Source organism: Rhagoletis zephyria, unplaced genomic scaffold (assembly GCF_001687245.7).
Source record: "Rhagoletis zephyria isolate East Lansing unplaced genomic scaffold, Rhagoletis_zephyria_1.1 Rzeph_scaffold_03323, whole genome shotgun sequence".
NCBI classification, from domain to species: domain Eukaryota; kingdom Metazoa; phylum Arthropoda; class Insecta; order Diptera; family Tephritidae; genus Rhagoletis; species Rhagoletis zephyria.
This window is the reverse complement of record NW_016160406.1, coordinates 7,088-20,315: the sequence shown is the minus strand read 5'-3', so window position 1 is coordinate 20,315 and position 13,228 is coordinate 7,088.

Here is a 13,228-nt window from a genome sequence, read left to right as displayed (position 1 = left end):
GCTACGAGAAAAGGTAGCAATCTTAGAAAAAAAGGTTTATAGTTAGGAGGCTTACCCGGATTTGGCTGTTAATAGTCAGAACAGCCAAATCGAAGAGCTATGTGGTAAATTGCCTCCATATCTTGCAATATGCGTGAGGAATTGCCTTAGGAATATCCCCCGAACTCCTAAAGGGTACAGGTTTGATAGGGAGTTGAAAACATTAGCCCTTGCCGTAAAATTCCTGTCAACTATTGCTTTTAGGTACTTAAAGCCCCTTTTCAACTGGCCCTCTCGAAAAACCCTGGAACTATTTGTTCAAGGTTGGCCACGCAACCCTGGATGCAAGAGCTGAGAAGCCGTGGTTTCACAGATGCGCAGAAATATGTCTCCATCTGTTGCGACGAAATGTCTTTAAAAGTCCATGTACAATATGAGAGGAATAGGAGACGAAAATCGTACCTCCAGAGTGGCTTCAAGTGTCTTAACAATTTTGGACGCATCCCTTAGCATATTTTTTGTGCACAAATCGTGCAAAGGAGATGTTTTGAAAAAATATATTTTCGAAGCCATAGGTCAGCTCCAGGGTATTGGACTTTATCCCTGCCAAATGGTAACCGATCAAGGGTCGAATTTCGTTAGTTTTTCGAAAATTGTAGGAGTTTCCAGAGAACGACCCTTCTTCGAAGGTAATGGCCAGGAAATCGTATATTTTTTCGACTCTCCGCATCTCCTCAAAAGTACTAGAAACTGTTTAGAAAACCAGAAAAATAAAGTAACTTTTCAAGGCCGCCCTGTAGATTGGATGGATATTGTGCATCTCCATGAACAAGGGTCTCAATATGATATTTCCTGTACCCATAAACTTACCTCGGCACATATTAGACCTAAAACCTTTCATAAAATGAGCGTGCATTTAGCATCGCAGGTTTTTAGTAGCTCTGTGGCAAGCGCAATGTTTGCTATCTATGGCTCGGGGCTTTTAAATAGTTCAAGGTCCCCTTCCTTTTTTAACACTGCCGAATTTGTCCTTTTCTTTGACAAATTATTTAATATTTTTAATAGTATATACTTTGGGGATGTAGGAAATTTCAAACAACCCTTTCAAGGTATTGTAGACCAACTTACTTTTCTTGACTAAGCCGAACAGTTTTTGAAGTCCATTAAAGTTTACGACGACTAGGGTCGCGATATTACCAATACGTATAGTTTTATTAAAGGTTGGGTCCTAAATATTAGTAGTTTACGTCGTTTGTGGCGATTCTTGTCACAACGAATACACTTTTTTATTGACACGTAAATTATGCCAGGACAAAATAGAAATTTTTTTTGGTCATATTCGTAGAGGGGAGTCCTTTGATGTGAGAATAACGCCGCAGTGTTTCTCATATCTCTTTAGGCAAGCCTGGGGTATAGGATATATTAGATGCGTAGATAAAGGGAACTGTGAAATCTTGCCTGAAGATAAGTAGGAATCATTTTCTAATAGCACCCTTATTATAGCTTGTGACGATGTTTTAGTCAGAGATACTTCCTGGCAAATATTTCAAGGCATACCCAGGCCTAGTTTAAGCTCATTTCAAGATGCACAAATCGATATTTCGGTCGATATTGATGAAAGTAGTTTTCTTCAACGAAGCGCTTTTGTTTACTTCTGCGGCTACATGTAGTTTAAATATTTCAAGCATCATAATTGCTTAATGCCATTACCAAGATTTGAAGATGGAATTACTGAAAAAGATTTCTTATTCACTATGGAGCAGCAATTTAGTAATAGCCATCTTGTTAGTCCTCCCAATGAATTTGTTGAGTTTATGTCCAAAATCGAAAAAATCTACACAGATAATTTCGATTCAAATTGTCATAGCATTGGGTTTTCCCAAATCTTATTTGAGAAAATGATAGACGTAGAGCCATACTATTGTTGCGAAAATTGCAACCCCGATGTTTTAAAATGTATTTTCATAAGAATAAGAACTTATTTTCTGGTTAAGAGTTTCAATAAGAAAGCGAACCAACCAAATTTTAAAAACATTAAGTTTTTGTGTGTAACACACCAATAGAGTTCGCTTTCAGTCTAAGTGTCTGTCTGCAAAGTCCGAATCCGTCTGAAAAATAGGGTTTTATCGATTTGGGTGTCTTCAAATGAGCTACCCATGTAGTTAGCTTCCGTGCCCATTTCCTTGTTCTTTAATTTGCACACTTCTATGGGCGTAAGACCTTTCTTTTTTCTCATCTACATTTCAAATTAGTCTGGGTGTCTGTCTGCAAAGTCCGAATCCTTGTTCCCATTTCCTTGTTTTTTGATTTGCACATTTCTTATCTTTTCTACAGGCGTAAGACCTTTCTTTTTATATTTCTATTTTTATATTCATATTTATATATTTGTTTATTTTTTTTTTAGTGCAGGCCCTATATCCCCACCACATTTATTTTTATTATTATTTACTTTGTTTGTTAGCCTGTCACTGGGGGCGGTTTTGTAAATACTATGTAAATATTTTGTAAATACTTTGTAAAATATGTATCTGTAAAATTACATACCTGAATTGTAATACAAATATTATTTTGTTTGTTTTTGTTGCAAGCAGTATTATTTAGTCGTTCTCTTATTTTTGATTATGTATTTGTATTAGAGATGGGCACGGGCCTAAATTTTCGAGCCCGGCCCGGCACGAGCGCTTTCAAAAACACGCACAAGCCTGCACGTTAAGAACTTTAAGGGGCCCGGCCCGGCCGGAAATAAAGAGCCAACTTTTATTGTATGTATACATATGTACATATTTTTATACCCGAGTGCACTTGTGCACAAGGGTATTATAACTTTGTTCACATAACGGTTGTTTGTAACAGGCAAAACGAATCGAGATAGATATAGACAAATGTATACATAAATGATCAGAATGAAAAGAGAAATCGATTAAGCNACCAAACTCGGTATGGTTATTGTGCTTGCCACATAAAAGCAAAACGTTGAAAATTATTGAAATCGGACTAAAATTACGACCGCTTTTCATATAACGGTATATTTCAGAAATGCTTGAAACTGCAATATTTCGAAATTTAAGGACGCTAATTTACTTAAAATTTATACACCCCGGATTATCGTGTAGCGGTAGCTTTCGGAAAGGTGGAAAACATATATTTAATAATTGCGCCGGGTATTTAATGTTCGGCTCCGCCCGAACTTAGACTTTCTTACTTGTTAATTTTGTGTTTATGTTCATACGTATATTTACTTAAGCGAATCAATATTTTACATCAAAGATTTTAATAACATATTTTCTGGGAAGTAGAAAAAGTGGGAGGTATTTTATGTACAGATATGTATGTAAACAAAACTACTAAGTATCATATATTTTCTATAGGTTTCCAAATATTTTGTTTTGCTTTTCTCTTATCAAAAGAGTTTTAAATACGTACTATTTTTTTTGTATAAACACAAAAGCTCATCTAAATTTTTAGTATTAGCAACGGGCTTTTTCGTGCCTTTTCGTGCTTTTATGAAATTTTACTGAACGCCCAGGCCCGCACGAGTTCGTGCTGACAGCAAATATTCCAGCCCGTACCCGCGGGCTTACGCAGGGGACCGTCGGGCCCCTGCCAAATGCCCGGCCCGTGCCCATCTCTAATTTGTATACTTATTTATATATGTACATCAGTACCTTAACAAAGAAAATCCCCAACTAATTTTCCAGCTTTCAAAAAGTATTACTTTTGTACACATTAAATCGCTAAACAGATTAGCCTTTGATTATATTTTAACCACATATATATTTTTTTTTTTGTTAAGTTAATGCTATTTATTTTATATGGGTGAAAATAGGCCTCCTGGGGAACCGAACACCTTAAAAAAATCGGTAACGCGCTTGTATTGCTACCTCAGCGGTGGTGTGGAAGAGCAGTAAGTAAATAAATATATTTTTATCAGAAAATACAAATGACTCGTTTTATTTTAAATAAAGTGTAATAGGTTGTTTTTTTTTCAGGGACCGAAAATAACTTATAAATCCAACAAGAATTACTCACCACTCAAAATATCAGAGATAATCACTCAAAATATCACCAGATAACAATTTTTTTGTGAAAGAAAAATAGAACTCTTGCTGTATATGTGGGAGTAGGTCCTAGTATGGTAAGACGGCAACACCGACACTAGTCCTTTAGTATAGGCAGGTAACCCTACTGACCGAACTTGACGAACCTAACGAACGCATTGTCTAAATATGGCTGACCTAACTGTTAATATCGAATGTACAACAGAGTTCATTGTCGACCGTCACCGCGAGTGCCTGCCTGCCTACCGTTCCACGTAGTACTTACTATATTTAAGAAGTCCACTGTGTATTATTTGTTAAAGTTAAATAAAATAAAGTTACAAAGCTCAAAACCCCACTCGGTATCCTACAAAAGTGCTGTAAGAAGAGGGATTGAACAGCGCCAGCAAGCGCACGTGCAAAAACTTTTATCTAGTTGAAAAAGTGAACTACACATGTACACATGTACATAAGCGGAAAAGCTCGCAAATAAAGACTAGCGAAATAACATAAACTTTGCGGTTAAAAGTGGCATAATTGTGCAAATAGTTGAAAGGCGAAAATTAGCATAATTTTGCGGAAAGTAAATCTACTTCGCAGAAAATTTGCAATAACGGTATCTGTGGCAGAGGCAAGGCAGCGGTAACGGTAGCTAAGTCCCGCATATATACACATAAGTATATAAGCCGGCACAGGCGCATTAACGCAAAGCCGATACTTCGTTGGCAGAGACGACAACAGAGCTGAACAGCGCTGCAGCTGCGCAAACAAAGCGGCGAAATATTCGAAGTTGTATGAAACAGAAGAGTTCGACTGAGGTGAAGTACTATGCAGAAGTAGTTGCATTGAAGAGTACGAAGTCGAAGTTGTATCCAAAGCTACAACAGGAGCAGTCGAAAGTTGTTGCATCGAACCTGCATTGTGTGTTGCGGTCGATGTTGTAGCCAAGTAGTGGTTGGAAAAGCAGGAGGTTGGTGTCTTCTCGAACGGCTGAAGTGGAGGCTGCAGTTGGAGGTTGGAAGAGGAGCAGAGGTCGAACAACGCATTTCATACAGGCTAGCAGCACAGTGGAGCGAAGCTAAGTAAAATTAATTTGAAATTGTTTAGTTAGTAGGCGATTTTATATTTCATATATGTATTCATTGTATTGATCACCAAATCACTTAAACAAATGTACCTTGTATGTTAGTGTAAAACAATTCCTTTTTTCATATTTTGGGATTACCAGCACAACGTAAAACTGCGGAAATTTTAAACAAAAGAGCATATGTAAATTTTTAGATTGTCGACGGTGCGGTATATTCCTTATCTGTTAAGCTGTGTATTCTGAGATTTAAAAAAAAAAACATTTAATAACAATAAAATATAAAATTTGTAAACCCAATATTTAGAAGCATCATACGGTACAACTATTCTCTTTTATTGTTATTTCTTAGATGTGGCAGCACTCTTCTAATGTCAGTGTGAAACCATGGTTGAATCAACAGTTCTGTATTCACAATGTGCGTATACATATATAAGTGCGTGATAATTATAAAAACTTACTTAATTTACTAAAAATACATCATAAATGTAAAAAATATGTTTACATTTCATTGTGCGGGGTTTTAATACAACTATTTTGCCGAAGTGTGTACATAAATATAGTGTTTATTGTGTGAAATAGCGCCGAGAGGTTAGTTCAATTTACAAACTTTAACAACAAATAACTTAAAAACTATAAGCCTGCTGCGGCTAAAAGTATATATATTTGCAATCAGGAGAACTCCCTCTACCGTTCCATAGCTACCTTAATGCGGAACTCTGGGGATGCCAAACTAAATTGCAGCCTAGGACTGGCCACTACAGGACGGAAAGTTACCTTACAGGACCGACTCCTAGAACATTTCGGTCTGAACGCTGACAGCGAGGATGATGGCACTGACGGCGATGCGGCTTCGGTATATGATAACGCTGGTTCGTCTCCATCAAGGGCAATACCTAGCAGCTTACACAGCCGTACTCCTTTTACATTACGCGATATAGAAGACTCGTTGACGTCATTTAGTGGGTCGGGCTCGCCGCAAGTGAGGAATGGCTTGAAGATTTTCAGCAAAATGCCATCGCAGTTCACTGGAACGAGCTCCAGAAATTTATATACGCGAAGCAGCTACTGAAAGGGGCGGCTAGAATTTTTGTACGTAGTCAGCGTGTTGTCACCGATTGGAATTCGTTGATGCAAGCAATGAGGTCCGAGTTTGGGACCAAAGTATCCTCGATAGAAGTGCATCGTATGTTAAGGAATCGCCGTAAACGCAATAACGAAGACCTAAGAAAATATTTATATTCCTTAATAAAGATCGGGAAACCGAAAATAAAATTAATTTATACCAGGCGAAGTCCATAGCGGAACTCAAGGAGCAGATTCGCGTGTATGAGATGGTAGGATCTAGTCGCCAACAAGCGAACCAGCCGAGCATCGGAAACAGAGCTCCGGTCAATCCTAGTGCACGCAGAGAGGGAGGTAAACGGTGCTTTAAGTGCGGCAACACTTCGCATCTGGCCAAAGGCTGTCATTCAAATGCTTCAGGTGCGGCAAATCAGGGCATCGGGCAGCCGACTGTAGGAGTGCTCCAGCAGCAATCAAAATGGAGAGTCACAACGCCAATACGCTAGGGGATGAGCTATGGGGTAGGCTAGTCAAAACTGGTAGGTGCATCTTCGCGGCCGTGACGCGTGGCCAAACGACATTCTCTGCTTTAGTTGATACAGGGTGTGGCCTCTGCTTAATACGCCACGACACTTTGCTTATGCTTGACGGCGATATTGAGTTGGGCAAAGATCGACGCCACATGGTCGGAGTGGGCAATGGTGGGCTAACTTAACTACGTTGGGAAGTTTCGCTAGAACGTTCAGCATCAACGGAATGAAGTTGGAGGTGACATTTCATGTAACTCGGGCGCGTGACATGAATTATGCAGCGGTGATTGGCAACGATATTTTAAAGCAAGTAACCTTAATTGTCAACGAAGGCGGGGTGGAATTTAGACCGAAGTCCAATAAGACTGACCCAGTCTACAACGTAGCAACAGAAACCTTAAAAACGGGATTTGATTTGCTAGGCGAGTTTGCCGGAATGAGCGTATCAGCAGTTATCGAGAAGGAGGCTGAGATAGAGTTGTCACACCTTAGCGCGGAGAAGGCGCGCGTTGTGGAAGAGTTGGTGAGGAACTATACGCCGAGAAAAACGCGGAAGTCGCCAGTCGAGATGAAGATTCTGTTGGTTGACGATATACCGGTTTATATCGGGCCAAGGCGCATGTCGCACGAGGACAAGTGCAGCGTAGAAGAGCAGGTGACAATATGGCTGAAGGAAGGTATCATCCAGCGGAGCACTTCGGAGTACGCATCACCCATCGTACTTGTCGGAAAAAAGGATGGGAGCAAACGGCCGTGCTGTGATTACTGACGGCTCAATGACAAAATTGTAAGGGACAACTTTCCTATGCCATTAGTCGACTACGTAATCGAAACGTTAAACGCGGCAAGTGTCTTCACTACGCTTGATCTCCCCAATGGATTCTTCCACGTACCAGTTGAGCCTAATTCACGAAAATACACCGCGTTCGTAACTTGCAACGATCAATACGAATTTTTGTACGTCCCCTTCGGCATATCTAATTCTCCAGCGGTTTTCCCCGATTTGTTTTTGCTATCTTCCGCGACATGATACAAAACGGAACTGTTGTTGCTTATATGGACGACCTCATCATTCCCGCTAAGGATGACGACGAGGGAGTCCAAAAGCAGAAATCGGTTATTAGTAGGGCAGAAGAGTATAACCTACGGTTCAAATGGCGGAAATGTCAATTTCTTAAGACAAAAGTCGAGTTTTTAGGTTATGCTATACAAAATGGTACGATCAATCCGTCCGAGGCTAAAACAAGGCCTGTAGAAAACTTCCCTGTCCCCCACGATCGAAAGGCTGTGCAACATTTTTTGGGCCTTACCTCGTATTTCAGGCGCTTTGTAGAGGGATACGCATTGGTCGCTAAACCGCTTTCGGATCTCCTGCGACACGACGTGAAGTTTACTATAAAAGAGGAACAGCTCTTGGCGTTCCAGCAGTTGAAGGCAGCTTTAGTGAGGGCGCCCGTACTGCGGTTGTATAACCCCAAAGCAATGACAGAGGTACACACAGACGCATCAATGTATGGCTAAGGAGCGGTCCTTCTGCAAAAGGATGTAGATGATCAACAGTTCCATCCCATACAATACATGAGCCGGAAAATGACGGAAACCGAAGAGAAGTACCATTCCTATGAGCTGGAAGTGCTGGCGGTTGTTGGAGCACTTAAGAGGTGGCGCGTCTATTTGCTGGGTCTGAAGTTTAAAGTCGTGACCGACTGCAACGCCTTCGCGATGACGATGCGCAAACGGGACATTCCGCTAAGAGTCTCTCGTTGGGCGTTATTCCTACAGGATTTCGCGTATGAAATCGAGCACCGAAGCGGAAGTAAAATGAAGCACGTAGACGCACTGAGTCGAATTTCTTGCCTGATGCTGGAGGATTCGTTGCAGCACCGACTACGCCAAGCGCAGCTCATGGACCCATGGATCAAAGCAGTTTTGAAGATTCTCGAAAAAGACGAGTATGAGGACTTCTACGTAAAACACGGAGTGCTTCACAAAGATCCCATTAAGGAACTAAGCGTTGTGCCCGAGTCAATGGAGGACGAAATTATTAAAGTCTCCCATAACCAATGCCACTTCTACCGAAGAGAACACAGGAAGCCGTTGAAAAGACGTTCTACATCCTGCAGTTGTCGAAGAAAGCGTCCAAAGTCGTGAAGAGCTGTGTTGAATGCATCGTTGCGGAGAGCAAGTCTGGAAAGAAGGAGGGATTCCTAACGCCAATAAGCAAGGATGACCGTCCTCTGGGAACCTATCACATTGACCATCTTGGGCCAATGGAAATGACGTCGAAGTGGTACAGCTATATTTTTGTGGTGGTCGACGCCTTCTCCAAGTGTGTGGCTCTATGCTTCGAGGAATACAGCAGCGGAGGGTGCGATCAATCAGCTGAAGTGGCAAGCGGCGACGTTTGGAAATCCCAAGAGAATCATCTCGGATCGCGGCTCGGCGTTTACGTCCCATGCTTTTAGAGAGTACTGCGAGCGGGAGGGGATACAACACCTGTTGATAGCCACCGGTGTCCCTCGGGGCAACGGGCAGGTAGAGCGCATACATAAAATAATTGTTCCGATGCTAACGAAACTGTGTGCTGGGAACGAGAGTCAGCGGTACAAGCACCTCGAGCAAGTCCAACAGACCCTCAACAGTACGCCGCCTCGGAGCACGAAGATATCACCTTTTAGACTTCTAACCGGTGTCGAAATGCGCATTAACGTTATTCCGGAATTACAGCAGCTTATAGAAGATGCAGCCATCAGAGAGTTGGACACCGAGCGGGAAGAGGCACGAAAAGAAGCACAGGAGAATATTCGCAAGATACAGCTAGAGAATCGCCGATCCTTCAACGAGAACAGGAAGGATGTAGTAAAGTACAGAGTCGATGAGTTAGTCGTCATTAAGCGCACACAATATGGTACCGGACTCAAGCTGAAACCAAAGTTCCTGGGCCCATATAAGATCACCAAAGCTTTAACGCATGACATTTACGAAGTTCGGAAGGTCGGGGACCACGAAGGTCCGAGAAGTACGACAACGATAGCCGATTATATGAAGAAATGGGAGCCTGCAACCGAACCCCCGCGCGCATNACCAAAGTTCCTGGGCCCATATAAGATCACCAAAGCTTTAACGCATGACATTTACGAAGTTCGGAAGGTCGGGGACCACGAAGGTCCGAGAAGTACGACAACGATAGCCGATTATATGAAGAAATGGGAGCCTGCAACCGAACCCCCGCGCGCATCATCATTCGAGCCGAATGACGAGTCAGGAGGGCCGAATGTGGGATTAGGTCCTAGTATGGTAAGACGGCAACACCGACACTAGTCCTTTAGTATAGGCAGGTAACCCTACTGACCGAACTTGACGAACCTAACGAAGGCATTGTCTAAATATAGCTGACCTAACTGCTAATATCGAATGTACAACAGAGTTCATTGACGACCGTCGCCGCGAGTGCCTGCCTGCCTACCGTTCCACGTAGTACTTACTATATTTAAGAAGTCCACTGTGTATTATTTATTAAAGTTAAATAAAATAAAGATACAAAGCTCAAAACCCCACTCGGTATCCTACATATAAAAGTATTGTTTATTGAACGCGCTCTCTTCTTGAGGATTTTATTTTTCTCGAGAAAAAAATCCTCCAATTCTGCCACAAAGAGCTCTAAGGAGACATTTGCGCGATAAGACAAATCCGCTCGAGTTGCCGCAATCTTTGTGAGTTCAACAAACTTTTTTTATTAATATTTGCACAATTTTTTAATTTTTTTAGATTTGAGAAGTACTATAGAGTAAATAAAGCTGCTTTCAAATATTTACTCGACGTCCTGGTATTGCACACGCGGGAAAGGAAAAAGCTATTTGGTGTTTCGGCTATTGTTAAACTTAGCGCTTCTTTGCTGAAGGTGGATACCAANGCGCGATAAGACAAATCCGCTCGAGTTGCCGCAATCTTTGTGAGTTCAACAAGCTTTTTTTATTAATATTTGCATAATTTTTTAATTTTTTTAGATTTGAGAAGTACTATAGAGTAAATAAAGCTGCTTTCAAATATTTACTCGACGTCCTGGTATTGCACACGCGGGAAAGGAAAAAGCTATTTGGTGTTTCGGCTATTGTTAAACTTAGCGCTTCTTTGCTGAAGGTGGATACCAAACAGGAATCGGGAAAGATGTAGACGTCTCTCTGGCTCAATCAACCTTCAGCAAAGTTCTCGAAGAAGTTCTGGAAGTTTTCGAAACCCATTTGTGTCCAAAGTGGATAAAAGTATGTAAAGCTGAAAAAAGACGGCAAATATCGCTACAATTTTTTCAGAAGCACAGCATTCCGAGCGTTGTGGGATGTATTGACGGTACGCATGTGCGTATCATTGCACCTTCTCACAACCAGCATTTATATTATAACAGAAAGGGATGCTATAGTTTAAATGTTATGCTTGTAGGTTCCTTTGATTATAATTTGTAAAACGTATTTAACTAATTTAAACTTATCTATAGATGTGCGACCATGAGCTTCGAATTCAATATGTAGACGCCTCGCATCCTGGTGCCTCTCACGACTCCTTTGTGTGGAACAACAGTGCATTAAGAATTCACTTCGAACAAGAGTATTTGCGGAATTCAGGAAAGTTTTGGCTTCTAGGTAAATGTAGTGAATGTGAAATTAGACCGGTGCCGGTTATCCATTGGAGCCATGGCTTTTGACGCCCTACAGATCACCAGGAGATGATTCGTCGGAAATGAAGTTCAACGAAGCTCACTCGCAATGCCGCAATATTATAGAACGAACTAACGGAGTATTGAAAAACCGATGGAGGTGTATTCTTGGAGCAAGGGAGTTACATTATACTCCAAAACAAGCAGCGAAAATTGTAAATGTGTGTTGCGCGCTACACAACATATGTATATATTTTAAATCGTCCTTAACCATAATCGAAGAAAGAACAGAAATTTTCACCCAATATAATGAGAACGCTGAAGTCATATCAGTGGTCACGCCCCCCTACTTAAATGTAGCCCAAAGCATTAGAAATAGAATTGCAAGCACTCTATAAAATAACCTCTGTTAAAGCTGCTGAAGAAAAAAATTGAAAGGCAACAAATGTATAATTTTTAACGAACATATATTTGCCAATAAAACGGAAAAAAATTCATTTTCTTAGTAATCGTAAATACTAATGTCCTTATTCATGAAAAATAAAATAGGTTTAAAGAGCTTTATAAAGTGACATTTTCATACAAGTTTTCGATTTATAAAGCAATTTATTAATTGAAAATTAATAAATACTTCTGTAAGTAACTGTATGCGTATTCTCGAAACAAAAAAAAAAATCAGCCTTCTATAATAAAATCACATTTCATTGCATCAAAACTCTTAAAAGACTACCAAAACTATTAAAAGATTAACATTGTTATTTAGTTGCATATTTGGATTGTTCCTTTAATTCCTCTATCTTCCGCAGCAATAGATTTTCCTCTAGTTTTGCCTCGATTTCCCTGAGTCTAAGCTTTTCCATAGTTACATTATGGCGTTTAATTTCTTCTAGCTCAGAAGAATTTATTTGTTCCATCGTTTTAAAATGTGGTTTTTGGACAACATACAAGCTGTCAAGCGTCCGATATAGCTTCTTCATGCTTCGCTCTTGCTCAATCATACCGTTCTTTAATATATTACACATTTCGCGCTGAATATTAAGCTCTTCGGCTAACACACCAGAAGCATGGCCTTTTTGCTTTGGCACCTCCTTTCGCACAGGTGTAGGCTTACAAAATATCACTGAACTATGCTCGCTTTCGCCAATACCATATATTTCAATTTCCTCCTCTATTTCTTCAAATGCTTAATTTCGTGTAGTTATTGTTTCCTGTCGTTGCGGTGTGTTTCTTCTCGTTGAGATAGTGTTTCTTCTAGTTGAGGTAGTGGTTCTTCTGTTTCGTTTGTCTCAACCACGTCCAATCCAAAGGGCTTCGCTACACCTATCACCGATTCTTTCATTCCAATCAATTCAAATATCGCACTCTCGGTGGCAGAGAATTTGTACTCAATATTAGGACCACCACCTGTGCCTTTTCTTTGCCTGTTGTTGTTGGCTGCTTTCTGCCGGACGTATTTTTTCTGATCTGCCCAAACCTGAGATATTGGGCATTAATTTATTTGAACAAACTGTAACGTAGCAATTCACTACGAAACAATAGTACACAGCACGTTGGAGTACATACGCACCCCACCGTACACACATATCCCACTATACATACATACAGACACCACTGTACACACATAACAACGCATATACATACCTTCCGATACATATCGACAACGTACAAACGAAGCATACACACTCCACTGCACATATATATACCACCGTACACTCTTTGGACATAAGGTTGCTAGCACTCTAGTCGTAGCGCCGTGTGTGTGTGTGTGTTCGAAGTAAATACACTAAAATAGTGTGTTTTATTTGGTGGGGGTTAGTGGGACCTTCGCCGGACTCTGGATCGGCTGAGTTCACCTCAGCCTTTGACAAAACCCACCTCATAA